Here is a 14,700-nt window from a genome sequence, read left to right on the forward strand (position 1 = left end):
CCTAAATTTAAACTCCAGCATTGACAGTGCAAGATTGAAAAGAGAGATCTGCATTAGATTCAGAGATTAAAGCCAGATTCCATTTTTATAATTAATACTCAGACAATTGTGAAAGTGTTCAGAAGATGGAAGCCAACTCAGATTTAATGTAATTAAGTAAACAACATGTTTGTTTTTAGATATCATTATAAGCCACTTGAAATCATTTTTGGATTAAGGCTTGAACATAAATAAGCTAAAATAAGATGTGTGTTTTCATTTTGGGAGAAAAGAGCTTCTGATCTTGGAGACTGCCATGAGAACAAAAATCAACATCTGCAGGAGAGGAGTGATGACTGTAGATTGTTTATGTTAGACAATTTTTTAAACCACCTGCTATACCATCTGTACCAAGAATCCTAAAAATTGAAAAGAAAATAGATGTGGAAATGTGCAAGCTTAGAAGTAAATAGTCTCCTCTCCCAGATCCAGTTTTACTCTACCACCAAAAATATGTATTCACATGTAATTCAAGAATGACCTATTTCAGATCACCCTTGTCTCTTCTCCATAAGCATGTATATTGTTTTGCTTAGATGAGTCAACAATCAGATTTCTTTTTCATGTTGATTTGTTCTAACCAATTTTAACAGCAAATCATATCTTATTCAAACTAATTACTGTTCCATATGTTTGTCTTCCTTCTCAATTACATTAAAAAAATTGTAGGAGCAAGCATTTTATCATTATGATTTTTTACATTTATGCATAAATTTAGTAACTCATTAGTCATGAATTAAGTATTTATTAAATAGAAAAGTAACAGGAATATATATATGAATAAAATCCAAACATCACCAACGAAGAGGTTATATCTAACTGGAAGTGTGATATTTGAACAAAGAGCTTCAATTAAAGATAGTGAATAAAAGGGAGGAAGAGACAGTGTTTGGTGCACATTGAAAATACCGGTAATCAACTTCATGTTTTCATTCTGAAACATCACATTATGAAGTAAATGGCCTTAAAATCCTATTTTAGTAGTTGCCTGCTTATTTTTAGGGCTTAATTATTAGAGTGAGGAAAGTGAGCATATTTTAAGGAATACCCTCCAAAATGCTAAATTCAATTTTAACCTTTTTCTGGGTGTAGGAAGGAAATTTCATAGTGTTCATAACAGGCTGGACTTCTGCTATAAGTTCAATAAAGATGGCTTGAATATTGGAACTGTAAAGCTGTGAAGGAGCTTTCTCAGAGCCCTTTCTCAGGTCCATTTCTCAGACCCCCTTTTCTAAGCTTTTCTAAATTTCTCAGATGATTGGTTTGTCATGCTCACTGATACACTCATAGCTATATGTTGCCCACTGCCAAATGGGAGTTGTGTTGCCTAAGAGGTTAGTCCCTTGTGGTATTGTCAATGACTGATTCTCATGAGATTGTAAAAGGCCAACATCCTTGGTTTGGATTCTTCCTCAATTGTACAATTTTTGCTACAGAGTTCCCATGGGAATCAGACTGAAGTGAGATACCAACTTATTTGTTTAGCTCCTTTCTTTGTCTTGTGCTGCTTTTTTCATGCCCTGGCTCCTGAGAGCTCTACCTTCAAAAAAAGAAAAAAATCTCACACACTAGTAGCCTTGACTTAGTTTTTGTTTCTTGAGAATCTAGTTTCAGATAGAGATTAAACTATGTTAAAAGTACTTGTGTGCAGAATTTCTGACTACAGAGAGTGTTCCTATAGAGAATGCACAGTAAACTTACTAGTATCTCAAGTTGCCATTTTCCGTTCAGTATGCAGGGCTTATAATCAAGTTCACTGATATTTGCATAATAAAGGGCCAAAGGAGTTCATTAAGTAGCTTCCTTTGTATAGCATTTCCCTTTAGAAAACCTAGATTGAGAGCTCAATAGACTTGGTGAAAGATTCAGGAATGATTTAAAAATGCTTTTAAAGATTACCTGGGTCAGAGAAATGCAGGGGTATTGAAGAGTAGAGATAACTGGGCCTTAAGAAGCCTATAACTAAGAATAATAGAGAGCAATGGGCTTGGGGACTCACTATATAAAATATCAACATCTTTACCCACCACCCTGAGTAAAGATGAGAATGAAAATAACTATCAACAATACAAAATAGAAGAAAAATATTTGTTTTAATAAATGTAATTACAATTGCATGAACAAAGATGAAAATATAGTAGAGAAGCTTTTTATATTAATCTTCAGAGTGGTGCTGATGATTCATGTAATGTATCTTTAGATAGTTCAGAGAAAAAATGGGGGGTGAATGAGGAACAAAATGATGAAATAAGCAAATAGAGTGAAAAGTTAACAAGAGCTGAAACTGAATAAACATACATGCCTGCTCCTTCTATATTTTTATTCGGCCACATTCTGTAAGTTGAAAGTCAAAAGTATATTTTCAATAAAATAGTACAGATTTAGAGACAACTCATGGTATGGGCACTCTATTTCAGATATTTATTGCCTGTGATTCTGGAAGCCACTGCAGAGTACTCAAATCCATAGAGTTCAATGGGCTATATTTTCTCAGGCATGGTATAGACTCAAACTCTCGCAGGGACATTATCGTCTTCTTTTTACCATGGAACAACTTTGGACTAAAAAAGTATAATTTTAAGTAAACACATTTATTGTAAGTATATCATTCTTCCATAAATGGCAGAAGGTGAAAGGTAAAGGAAAATACATGTAGCTGTGAGGGAACTTAGGAAATGCCTCCTTAAATATTCCACATTAGAAGGTTGGTGTGACTTAGGGAACAGCAAATACAAGGAGGAGCTTCTTCTGAACTTCCTTTAACCAGCCTATAGACAGTACTCCCCAAAAGAACTCAGTTGTCATCACTCTTTCTGCAGAAAATCTCATCAAACAGATAAGATTGACTCATATTGAGGAGAGTAGACTTTGGCATTGACCTAGACAGACTTTATCATAGGCTATCATCTTTCCTTCTGAAGGTCCACTTATCCTTCTTAAAAGTCTTTTGCTTTCCCCTAAATTCCATACATCTCTCTTTTCCTCTACTCTATGAATCCTGTAGGTAAGATTCTAGAGCTCACTGGGTGAGCTTCCCTCATGATTTGTTCCTACTCATATAGTACATTTGTATATCCTTGCCCGGTTAGTCTGTTTATTTCAAGTGATTTCATAAGCTCGGTTGTCAAAGCATTCAGAGGGTTGAGGGATTTTTTTTTCCTCCAGTACCAACCATTTTCCTCACATCCCTCCATCACTTGCCTCTTACCTCATCATCCTGCAGCCACAGGTGTGTTCCCTGTAATGATTACTTTGTAACTTCAGACTCTGGCAAATAGAAACAGCTCTTATTTCAGAATGTGTAAGAACATCTCAACTTTTCCTTCCCCACCCAACTGGGAAAGATTTCTCCTTCTAGGCAGTTAGAGTGTTTTGTTTCTATGAAATCATGGTTAGTTTGCCCATGGGTTAGAAGCATTTGGTTAGTATATAGGGAGCATAAAACTTAAGATTGATATAATATTTGAATGTGCCTACCACTAAAATTGTCTATAAAAGGAATATATGAAAATCTGGTTTTGTTTTGTTTTTGTTTTTTGAAGGTACAAAGGTATAGGAGATAGAACTGTAAAGATTGGATAGGGTTAAAAGCACAAAGGAAGGAAGATAAAAGAAGTTAAGAATATGAATATGGTTGGTGTACTCTCTATATAAGAATGAATATAGAACTCTTAAGCCTGTTGAAATCACTATAAGAAGGGGAAAAAGGTACAAAGAAGAAAAATAGAGGAAATGACCTATTTGGGTTATAATACATATACACACGGAAATGTCACAAGGAAACTGTCTGTGTAGCTATCTTAAACAAACAAACAAAAAATGTTACTTCTTTTTCTTTTACAAAATTGGAAAACAGGAGGCCAGAACAAGTCCTGTATGGGGGTGTTGGTACCAGTAGAAATGAAGAGGAAGATAGCCTTGAAACAGGGCTGTAAAACAAGGTAAACTGTCAATTAAAAGCTGTAACCTCAGACAGAGCTGTGAGAAATTGCCCATTAGAGCCATGCAAAAGTTCAGGACTGAGATGAAAGGCATCATGCAGAGATAAGCACCATTCCTGCCTTTCTTTGTCACCACTTGTAAGTAAACTTTCCAAAGCAGGACTCCCCTGCTGTTCTTATCTAAACCTTAGGTCTCTAACCCACTACTAGCCCTACTTTATGGGAGAGCACATTCCTTGTAACCTAATGCCCTGCACTGCCTTTTAAATATCCTGTGAATCCTTTGTTCAGGGCTCAGACAGAGGTACACATCTGGGCCTGCTAGCATAAAAATTAAAATCTAAGTTCTCCACTCCTCCAAGTGTAGCTTGGTTTCTGCTCTGACTATATTGCCACAACAGTAGGGGGTAGGATGTGAGGAAAGGGTGTAGGAGGGTGAATATAGTGCAAACTCTATGTCTACAAGTATGTAAAAGCAAAAATAGTACATGTCTAAACTATTCCAGGAACGGGGGCAGGGAGGATAAAAGAAAACTACAGAAAAGGTGAATTTTAAGTATGATATAATTGATATATTGTAAGAACTTCTGTAAATGCCATAATGCACCCCTTTCCAGCACAACAATAAAAAATGTTTTTAAAAAGTGCAAAGGAAATTCAACAAGCAGGATAGTGTTTGAGGTTGTATACTACAAGAATTCAAACAAGATTACAGCTGTATACTACAGCAAGAATCTTGGAAATTTTCCCTCATATGTGGACATTAGATCAAGGGCAAACACAACAAGGGGATTGGACTTTGAGCACATGATAAAAGCGAGAGCACACAAGGGAGGGGTGAGGATAGGCAAGACACCTAAAAAATTAGCTAGCATTTGTTGCCCTGAAAGCAGAGAAACTAAAGCAGATACCTTAAAAGCAACTGAGGTCAATAGGAAAAGGGGACCAGGAACTAGAGAAAAGGTTAGATCAAGAAGAATTAACCTAGAAGGTAACACCCAGGCACAGGAAATCAATGTGAGTCAACTCCCTGAATAGCTATCCTTATCTCAACCAGCAAAAACCCTTGTTCCTTCCTATTATTGCTTATACTCTCTCTTCAACAAAATTAGAGATAAGGGCAAAATAGTTTCTGCTGGGTATTGAGAGGATGGGGGGAGAGAGAGAGGGCGGAGTGGGTGGTAAGGGAGCGGGTGGGGGCAGGGGTGAGAAATGACCCAAGCCTTGTATGCACATATGAATAATAAAACAATAAAAAAAAAAAGAATTCAAACAAGATTATAGCTGTATACTATAGCAAGAACTTGGAAACTTGGAAATTCATTTAGAATAGGACAGACATTATCTGACTTGTGAGCAAAAATGATAAAGTGGTCCACAATGTGAAGGAAAAATTATAAAAGAGAGAAAACAGAGCAATCAGGTGTCTTTTGCCACAATTACCTCAGTGAAGAGCTGCTATAGATAGTACATTGAGGGTCCCCCAGTAGTCTATTTGTTAAAAGCTTGGTCCCTGCTATGGCAGTGAATTATTAGGGGGCATTGGAATGTATGAGATGGGACCTAGTTGGAATTCCACAGATCATTGTGGAAAGGGATCATTCCAGGTCATGCTCTGGAAGGGGATTTGGGGATCCTGGCCCCTTTCTCTTTCTCCTTTTCTTCCTGGCTCATGATATTATGCCCTCCTGACATATGTATTGCCTCACCAGAATCCTAAAACATTGAATCCACTTCATCATGGACTGGAACTCCTGAAAGCATGAGCCAGAATGAGACTTTTCTTTACCTAAATTAATTGCCTCAAGTATTTTATTATAGTAATGGAAAGCCCAACACAAGGATGGTGAGGATCTGAACACGAACCAAAACATTTGATCCAGGGAACATCACCTTCATCTGTATGCAGGAAAGGGGAAAAATCTAAAATAGTGCTAAGTTATAGAGAACTTTGAAGTTCATGTTTATGGGTACTGAAAACGTGCAAATTTGGGATTAGCCCAAAATCTGATGAGCTTTGGGGCATGTACATAGCAGTAACACTGTCGTAGGGTTGGTTTTAATGTGGATAGATAAGAAACAAAATAAAGAAGTAACTGTTACATTTTCTTCCTTTAAGTATTCATTTTTGCTCTCTTGTTATTCTACAGCTAAAATGACCTAGTGATGACATCCTGTATTCTGAGAGAACATTTGAATTTCCAATGTCTTTCTATCAGTGCTGTTTTGTTTTAATGAATGACATTTGCCTTCATTGGGGTATGATTTGAGTATGTCATATGGAGTCAATGATTCTTCAGTGGGGTTCTATTATACTAAGAATGCCTATAAATATATCAATTATTCCTAATTGAAACAATAGCATTCATTATGCAGCCTTGGAGACTGGTAATATTATCATCTTAATGCTAATTGTCAACAATCTGTAAATATACATGCAGAAGTAGAAGCACCAGGTATATAATTTTTTTCTCTTTCTCAAATTACATGTCTTGCTAGCAGACTATTGTTAGCACTGAAATATAAAAGGAACCTTTGATATCATTTATATTATTACTTGATCTAGATTATGTCTGTTTTAAACTGGCAATATGCTTTATTATTGTGTTAGTGTGTGATCATTTTAAGATGAGTGCATTGTTCCAGTCATATCTAAAGTCTTTAGAGTGCAGATTAGCAAGTATAAAGCCTTAGTGAATAACCTGGAGGTTAATTAAGTCTGCCAAACTAAACTATCCTGTTGCTTAGACTACTATGTTGAATTGTGAAGTGCCTACTCAATTTACATTCTGCTCACTAATTTCATTAGGATTCTTTAAAATATTTTATATATGAGCTGGATTTTAAATAATATTTTTGGCAAATAGAAATATACATTTATAAGATAACTTTTCCATATTGCCTCAAAAATTAATATAATCATATTAATTATAATGATGTCAGATAAGTCTACTTAGAACTTTTATATTCACTAAGAACAGCATTAACATTTTCATAAGCTAGCAGCAATTGGTAATATTCCTTGGATTTTTTTAACTTTCTTCCCACGACTGGAATGAGTTTATTGGAACTAAGAACTAAGAATCAGAATGAGCTTCTAAGAAATAAGATGACCATTATCCATTGGGTTAAACAATTTTCTACTGTTCTATTATTGTGAAATTTAACAGAAAGAATCATTTTATTTTACAGGGACAAATTTGATAAAATAATTTAGACTAGTAATTTATAGATATGACTATGCATCAAAATAATCTGTGAGTTCTGTTTAATTTTAAATTTCAGATATACCAAGTGGAATCCCTCATTCACTGAGAGTTTCTTAATCCACGAACAGACGGGTGTTTAGGAACCTCTGATGTGAACAGCTCTATCCCTCTTTATCATTATCCCTCACAAAAGTATTCAGTTATCCTTTTAGTAAGTCACACTTATGGGAAAAGTCAGCATAGTGTGCTGGCCTAAACCAAGGAATTTATTAGTTGTTTTGGGATTAAATTTTGTACTGCTTTTCTCGGACTATGTTGTTACTTAATATCTCTGTGTTTCACTTTTTTGTGTGTATAAAATCTTGTATATGTAGATTAATTGAATTAATATGCATGTTTCAGGTTTAGGGTTATACAAATGATTGTTAAATAAATGAGGTATTTTGCAGGTTCATTTATAGTGACACAGGAATGCACAGTTTATCATGGCATACTTTGATTATATTAGGGAATGAATCCTTATATGAAAACCATCATTTCTGATAGAAAAATGTCACATATTAGTGAACAGTTTGTTGGCCTGAAATGAAACTATTGTTTTTGTTATTGTCTTTATTGATTCAACAATTATATCCACACTACAAGAGTTTGTGGTCTAAGTTCTCTAAATGTAAGAATAAGATGTACTTTTCTTTTCTTTTTTTTTTTTTTCAGGGGAGAACACGAATGCAGTTCCCCACTACCACAAATTATGCAGTCGAGTTTCCCTCATTTGGGGAAATCTCAGGGGTCAGCACATCCAGAGTGCATTGGATAAACCTCGCCCTGGGAAAACCACCTTCATGATCATGGTATCTCCCCTGCCAGGTAAGTATAAGATGTACTTTTTGTATAAATTAGAGGAATGAAATGTCTTGTAATTGCTGTAAGTGGAACAGGGAAGGGGGAGAGGAAGATGGTGGGGTGATATAAGCTAATTCAGAATTGTCACAATGAATGCCCCTTGTATACTGAGTATATCCTAATAAAAAATGAATAAAACAACCAAATACTTTTAAAAGTAAAAAGAAAATTAAAGAATAAAATGTACTTTTGATATTCAAGAAACTATCACTAATTTTGGGAGTCAGTATGTAAATTAATAATTTCTGTATGATAAACTAAGTAAAAAAATAAATAAATTCTGGATGCAAAATGCTGGCAGACAAAGCAGAGGCATTTGATTAGTGAAAGAATTATGTGAATTCTGTATAGAATCAGTATGTTGTAATCAACAGTGTTGTTCACCAAATAGTTTTAGTTCTTCCATCTTTGTGACACTTCCTTCCTTCTTCCCCATCTTCTTGGGTGGAATCTGGGTCAATTCTGCCCAATGACATGTGCTCTTCCTTTTGTCTGGAGGCTGGCAGAAGATGGTACCTACTCTGTCTGTTGTGCCTTTGTGGGATGAGCCTATACCCAACCCAACAAATGTAATAGTTTAGCACTATTATTACTAAACCATAGAACAATTCAATGCCAAAAAGTAGAGTAGATGGGGCCTGAATGTATGAGTCAGGGTATTTGAAGGTATTTGGGGTAACCATTATTAGTATGTTAAAGGTTAAGGTGAATTGACAAGGTTCAAGAAAGAAGGAACTCCAACTCAGTGATTTTTTTATGAAAATTATGCATTGGAAAATTACATTTCAAAAAATGATTATAAGTTATGGAGCAAAATAGTAATATTTAATAGCTACTAAAATTTATCAACATTTTGGTAATGTGGAAATTACATTCAAGGAGACCAATTTTGAAGACAGGATGAGAAATTAGCAGATTGGAGAATCCTGATGTTTTTCCACTGTATCTCCTACACTAAAGACAAGCTTCCCTAATCATGATTAATGCCAGTCCTTAAAATATTTCCAGTGTAACAACCTATGTAAAATGCCAAACCAGCAAAAAGCATGCCAAGTAATAACTGGGAATACATATCAGTTCCCTTCCTCTGAAAAACTATTATATGTAGGATATTTTATCATGTTTGTGAAGGGAGCTCTACTTCCCTTTTTGTAGCTTAGTGAACAGCTGTGTTTGTTTTCAACAAAATAAGGCTAGGTAGTGGGAAAACAAATGTGTTAGAATACATGGACCCATGATGCCTGTGACATTTTTTTGTAATCCTTAGGTCGTAATGAAGACTCTTTGATGAAATTTTAGTCAGAATTCTCTGAGCTCTCTTCCCAGCTAGGATTCCACCTTGGCTCTGGTCCTTGCCAAGTTCAATTTTAGCAAAATTCTTTCTAAGTCAGTTTAGCAAGAATCCCTCTACCCTTGATGTCTCCTCTTATTTATCCACTGTCCCCTCACTTTGTTTGTTAGCTATAAATCCCAATGTGTCTTTGTTTCTTGCAGAATTGAAGACAGTCTCTCCTCACTATTACAGTAGTGTCTTGACACCTATTTCAAATATCCCACATATTTGAAAGTGTTAGAATAATTTTCTCTTTAATAATAACAGGATAGTGATATTTAGTTTCTCCATATAATGGAGTCAATGATTGAAGATTTGTGAGGGAGGGCGCAGGAATCAGGTGAGAGGCCAGAGGTCATAGGACAGCCATGTTTCAGTTATGGCAAAAGGTCAAATAGCAGTTAGAGAAGAGGAGGTTGAAGCAGTTCTTTTGATAAAGAGTGAATTCCAGAAGATACAATAAATGAACGCTCAGTTTATCAAGGGCTTGATTGTAGTCATTTTTGGAAATACTTAGAGCCACAGTGTAATGATAGCATAGGAAACTGGGAATCATATAATGATCTTGGATTTCCTTCAGAACCTGAGGAAAATAGGGATTTTAGGCAGAAAACAGTAAATGATCCTCAGTTTACAATGTGGGTTATATCCCAATAAATTCATTGTAAGTTGAAAATACTAAGTCAAAAATTCTCTTAATACACCTACCCTTCCAAACCTCAGGAAGCTGATCGGAAAAATATAATGTACTGTATGGACTGTTTCCTCTTGTGTCTGTATGTAACAGCCTGGGAGGTATGGCTCACTATGGGTGCTCAGTATGGAAAGAGAAACTTATACTGCATATCACTAGCCCAGAAAAAGATCCAAATTCAAAACTAAAAATATAGTTTGTACTGCATTCATATGTATCACTTTTATACCATGTTGAGGTTCAAAGATGCTTAAATCGTTGAACTATTTTAAGTCATGGTAGTTGTACCTGACTACTGCTTATACAGACTGTGTATGGTTGTGTTTATCTCTCTGGCAAAGGCAATCCACATTTTGTCTATTCTTCGAAGCCCTTTTTTAGGCTGTTCCATTGACAACATATTGGACTGTACCAATAATAATCTTCTGCATTTCAGTTTTACCTTCTAATAATTTTAAGCAATAAGTAACATAAAACTAGGAAAATGAAAGAGAAAATAACCTGAGAATAATAATTGCAATAACTAGTATGCATGGTTCTTATGCCAATATTTTTAGCTACTTTTGAGTTATTTCCCATATTTTTTGTCAGTGTCCAAGCTACTATGAATGTGGAATGATAAACTCTATTTAGATATGTTGTAATTATTACTTAAGTTTCATGTAGTAGAAAGGTCACAGGATTTGGAATTAGACTTCTACCTTATTTGCAGCTCTTATCTCTACAGTTGTGTTTCTCCATCAGAGCGTACATTAGAAGCACCTGCTGTATGAGCTCAACTTCATGTGAATGTAATCATCTTGACTGCCGTAGAGTAACCCCAGTTAGTTCTTCTCATGGTATCTTAGCAAACTATAGAGAGACAAAATCACTACAATGGCAGGTGGAGCTTTACAAGTAGACCCTGGCACCCGGAATGTGCTTGACTCTCTTGATAGTAACTTAAAATAAGTTAGGTACATTCTAAACTCGATGAGGTCACTTTTGTCCTAACCAATATATCTGCCCCTCCTTCTGACTGAAACTGTGGGGATCACTTGGTCTTGTGGTCACCCAGGAGCATAGGTCTGTCAGTAAGACCCCAATTAATTGTACTGTGTGCAATCCTAGATCTATCTGATTTTGTTTCTTCAATTTCATGGCACATTTGGATTGGTTCTCATACATTAGAACTAGGTTGCTCCAGAACAACCAGACATGTTTAAAAACACCAATACCCAGGACACATGTTACAAAAACTGCATCAAAATTTCTAGACTGGGGCCCAGGCAACAGTAGGTTTTCAATGTTCATCTTAACAGTTCATTACTTAGCCCACACTGAGACTCTTTACTTTACAGCTTACTGAAAACTGCTAATGTATACTTGTAGGTATAGCTAACCACTTTTAAATTCAATTTTACCTATCTAAAAACAGAAGTGATTATCCCTGCTTGATTGATTACTAGAAAATTACATATTAATTCTTCAAAATTTAGCTTTGACATTTTAAATAGAACACATAATGCATCTATAATAATGGCATACTTTCTCATAATCAATTTGTTTGCCACAGCAAACAAGTTTTGGATTGTAACCAAAATAATCACTATACAGACAACAAATGGCTTCAGAATTATGTCACAAATGATGATTTGTTAATGTGTTTTTTGTTTAATTATCAAAATTATACTTCAAAACCACATCTTTGTAGAAATAAATATAAGCCTCATTGTTTAGTTAGGTTGTTTTGTTTTATTTTAAACACATTTCTCTTGACATAATTTCAAATTTAAAGAAAAATTGAAGGAAAAACAGAAGGAATTCTTATGTATCCTTTACCTAGGCTCACCAATTATTTACAGTTTGCTCCATTTAATTTAGAACTTATAATCACATTATCCTGAAATTTTTGAAAGAAAATTGAAGATATCATACCCTGTACTAGTAAATAGTCAAGTACATATCTTCTAAAAATAAGGACATTTTCCTATAAAACCATAGTATTGTTTTAAGTTTTTCTGGAATAGTAGAAAGGGCAGTATGTCATAGCATTGAAGAAGATAATGCTTATAAAATACTTAACAAAGTATCAAACACAAAGTGAATATTCACAGTAAATTGTTTGGATTAATTATTAATTGTGAGGCCAAGAATTTCCATATATAGATTTTTTTTCATATCCCACAAGAATAGAATGGTGCTGAAGTCATAGGGAAGTAATATCAATCCTGATAATTTAAACTGAGTAGTAAATAATTTATTTATTAGAAACCCATAAACAATTGCAGAAAAGGGTTTATCTATAAATAATATTGGTCTATAATCAATACAAAATTTTCTCTTTCACTAGTATGTAAAAGTTAATTTCATTTACTTAATTTTATTCTAATATTCTCTCCTTTAGACTCTGGTGAGATCACATGCCTTATTTTGCAGATAATATCTATTATCCATATCACAATGAAGCAAAAGAAAAAAGTTATGAATGTTATTTTGTCAATATCATAAAAATTTACCAACATGTAATGAATAAGAATCTGGAAATTACTAATAGGTAGTAATTGGTAGAAAGTCCCCTAAATTTAGGTAGGGCTTGAACTTTGGTGAATGGAAGATCAAATCCTGAGAAATCAAGTGTCAACATCTACAAAATACAGGAATAATAGCATATACCTCATAAGTCATCATGAGGTTAGTGCAAAACTTTACGTGAAACCCATTCAGCAATGATGAAATATACTTAGTTCTTAATCTGACAAGTTCAAAGACATGGCATTCAGACTTTTGACACTATTTCTCGTGTGAAGACAATGGAATCAAGAGTGAAGTCCCTGTATACACTGTAAAGGAAGACTCTATTTAACAGCATGCTAGTTTCTTTTACATTTGTTTTAGATGACACTTTCTCTTCCCTTTAGGCAATGGGAAGCCTGGCATATGCTCAAGTGGAAGAAAAGCTCATACAGCAGATTTTCACCAAGGAAGCGTGTGCCTTCCCAGATTTATTTTTGAGGCACTGATCTATGTGATTGTATAGGCTATATGATCTATATGATTGTATGGGCTAGAAGTTGCAAGTTCAAAATTTTCAGGGAAGACCAGCAGCCTGGCAGCACAGACAGAGAAGTAGATGAGGCAGTCTTGAAGCAAATTCTTTCTAGGGAAAACCCCAGTTCTTACTCTTAGGTCTTTCAGCCTATTGGATGAGCCCCATAGACATTTTTAAGGCTAATTTCTTTTACTTAAAGTCAACTGATCATAGATGTCAATCATATCTACCAAATAGCTTCATAGCAACACAAAAAGAAATGTTTGATTAAACAACTGGTACAATAGTCTCACCAAATGGACAAATCAGAATAATCGTCACCTGATAAGTGTGTCTGTGTGTATGTGTGTATGTGTGAAGCAGCAGCATAGGGTATGGGCTCTTTGCTTGTAGAACAATTCCATGCTAGAGAAATGAAACTCTTGCATATAACAAGTGATAAACTTAGCTTATGATTTCATGTTTTGATTTCTACATATGCCTTCTGTGACTTCACTTCTCTCTTGCCTCCTCGTATTCATGCTTCTCTCCTAATAACCACTGGATATGCAGAACACAATTCCCAATACCACTCTTCCTGGCAAAGAATAAGCCTTTAAACTGAAACATTTCTCCATCCCATGTTCATGGAAGTGTAAAGGAGAATGAGTAATATTTTCTCCTTACCTATCACCGATTTCATGGTTAAGACTTCCTGGTTAAGACAACAAAAGAAAGATTAACAAGAGAAAAATCATACACATTTATTTCAGTTTTACCTGAAATAAATTATATCTTCATTTATGATGATAAATGAAGTCCCCCAAACCTAGGTGAAGTGTGTTTTTATGGAGAGTCCCACCAAAGTGTAATGGAAAACAAGGACATATGATCTAATGGAAATAAATCAAGAGAAACCGGTTTGTTAGGTCCTTGTTGATCCCCATATGGCATTTCTTCCCTCAAGTTTTAGGCATGACACCTGTCATGTAAGTATTTTTAGGGGAGAAAGGAGAGAGAGGGTCAGAAAATGATCATTTTAGGTTTTATGACTTGCTCCAGAGTAGGAAAGGGAGGGGAATTTCAGTTTCTATGGCCTGTTTCAGGAGGGTTTGAAAGGTGAAAGACCTTTGCTCCATTTTCTTCAGTATATAATACTTGGCATGCCAGGGGCCAAGTTTTAGGGAAGTACTTCCTGTAACCCATCAGAAGCTACTGATTTTCCACATACTCTATTCTTGTATGACTTTGGTTGACAAGTTAATGGATTGATTGTTCTTTTGTTTTGGTAAAATTCAATGAAAACAGTATTGATTTAGGGTATATGTGTCTTGACTTCAAATGTTTACTTAACCACATAACAACCATATGACTTTGAAAAACTTGTGTAATCTCATTGAAGCAGCCACATTGCAGGAGAAAAAGGACATTCTGTAAAGATGTAGCCCTTTTGTTCTCAATCAAAGACTAGAACCATATGCTTTTTTCTTAAATTTAAAACATGTCCTATTAGTGTGTTTCATTAAAGTAAACATTTTAAAATTTTAGAGTAGTTTTAGCTTTGCTTAGTA

At 34.9% G+C, this 14,700-nt stretch overlaps 1 non-coding gene across 1 annotated transcript; it reads right to left on the bottom strand.

The window, feature by feature from the left end:
* Nucleotides 1–7,900: 7,900 nt before the first annotated feature.
* On the bottom strand, nt 7,901–8,064 carry LOC141422726 (U1 spliceosomal RNA). Its single transcript, XR_012447473.1, has one exon. It is a non-coding gene; the product is annotated as a U1 spliceosomal RNA (small nuclear RNA).
* Between the last annotated feature and the right edge of the window lie 6,636 nt (nt 8,065–14,700).

Source organism: Castor canadensis, chromosome 4, assembly GCF_047511655.1.
Source record: "Castor canadensis chromosome 4, mCasCan1.hap1v2, whole genome shotgun sequence".
In the NCBI taxonomy this organism is placed as follows: domain Eukaryota; kingdom Metazoa; phylum Chordata; class Mammalia; order Rodentia; family Castoridae; genus Castor; species Castor canadensis.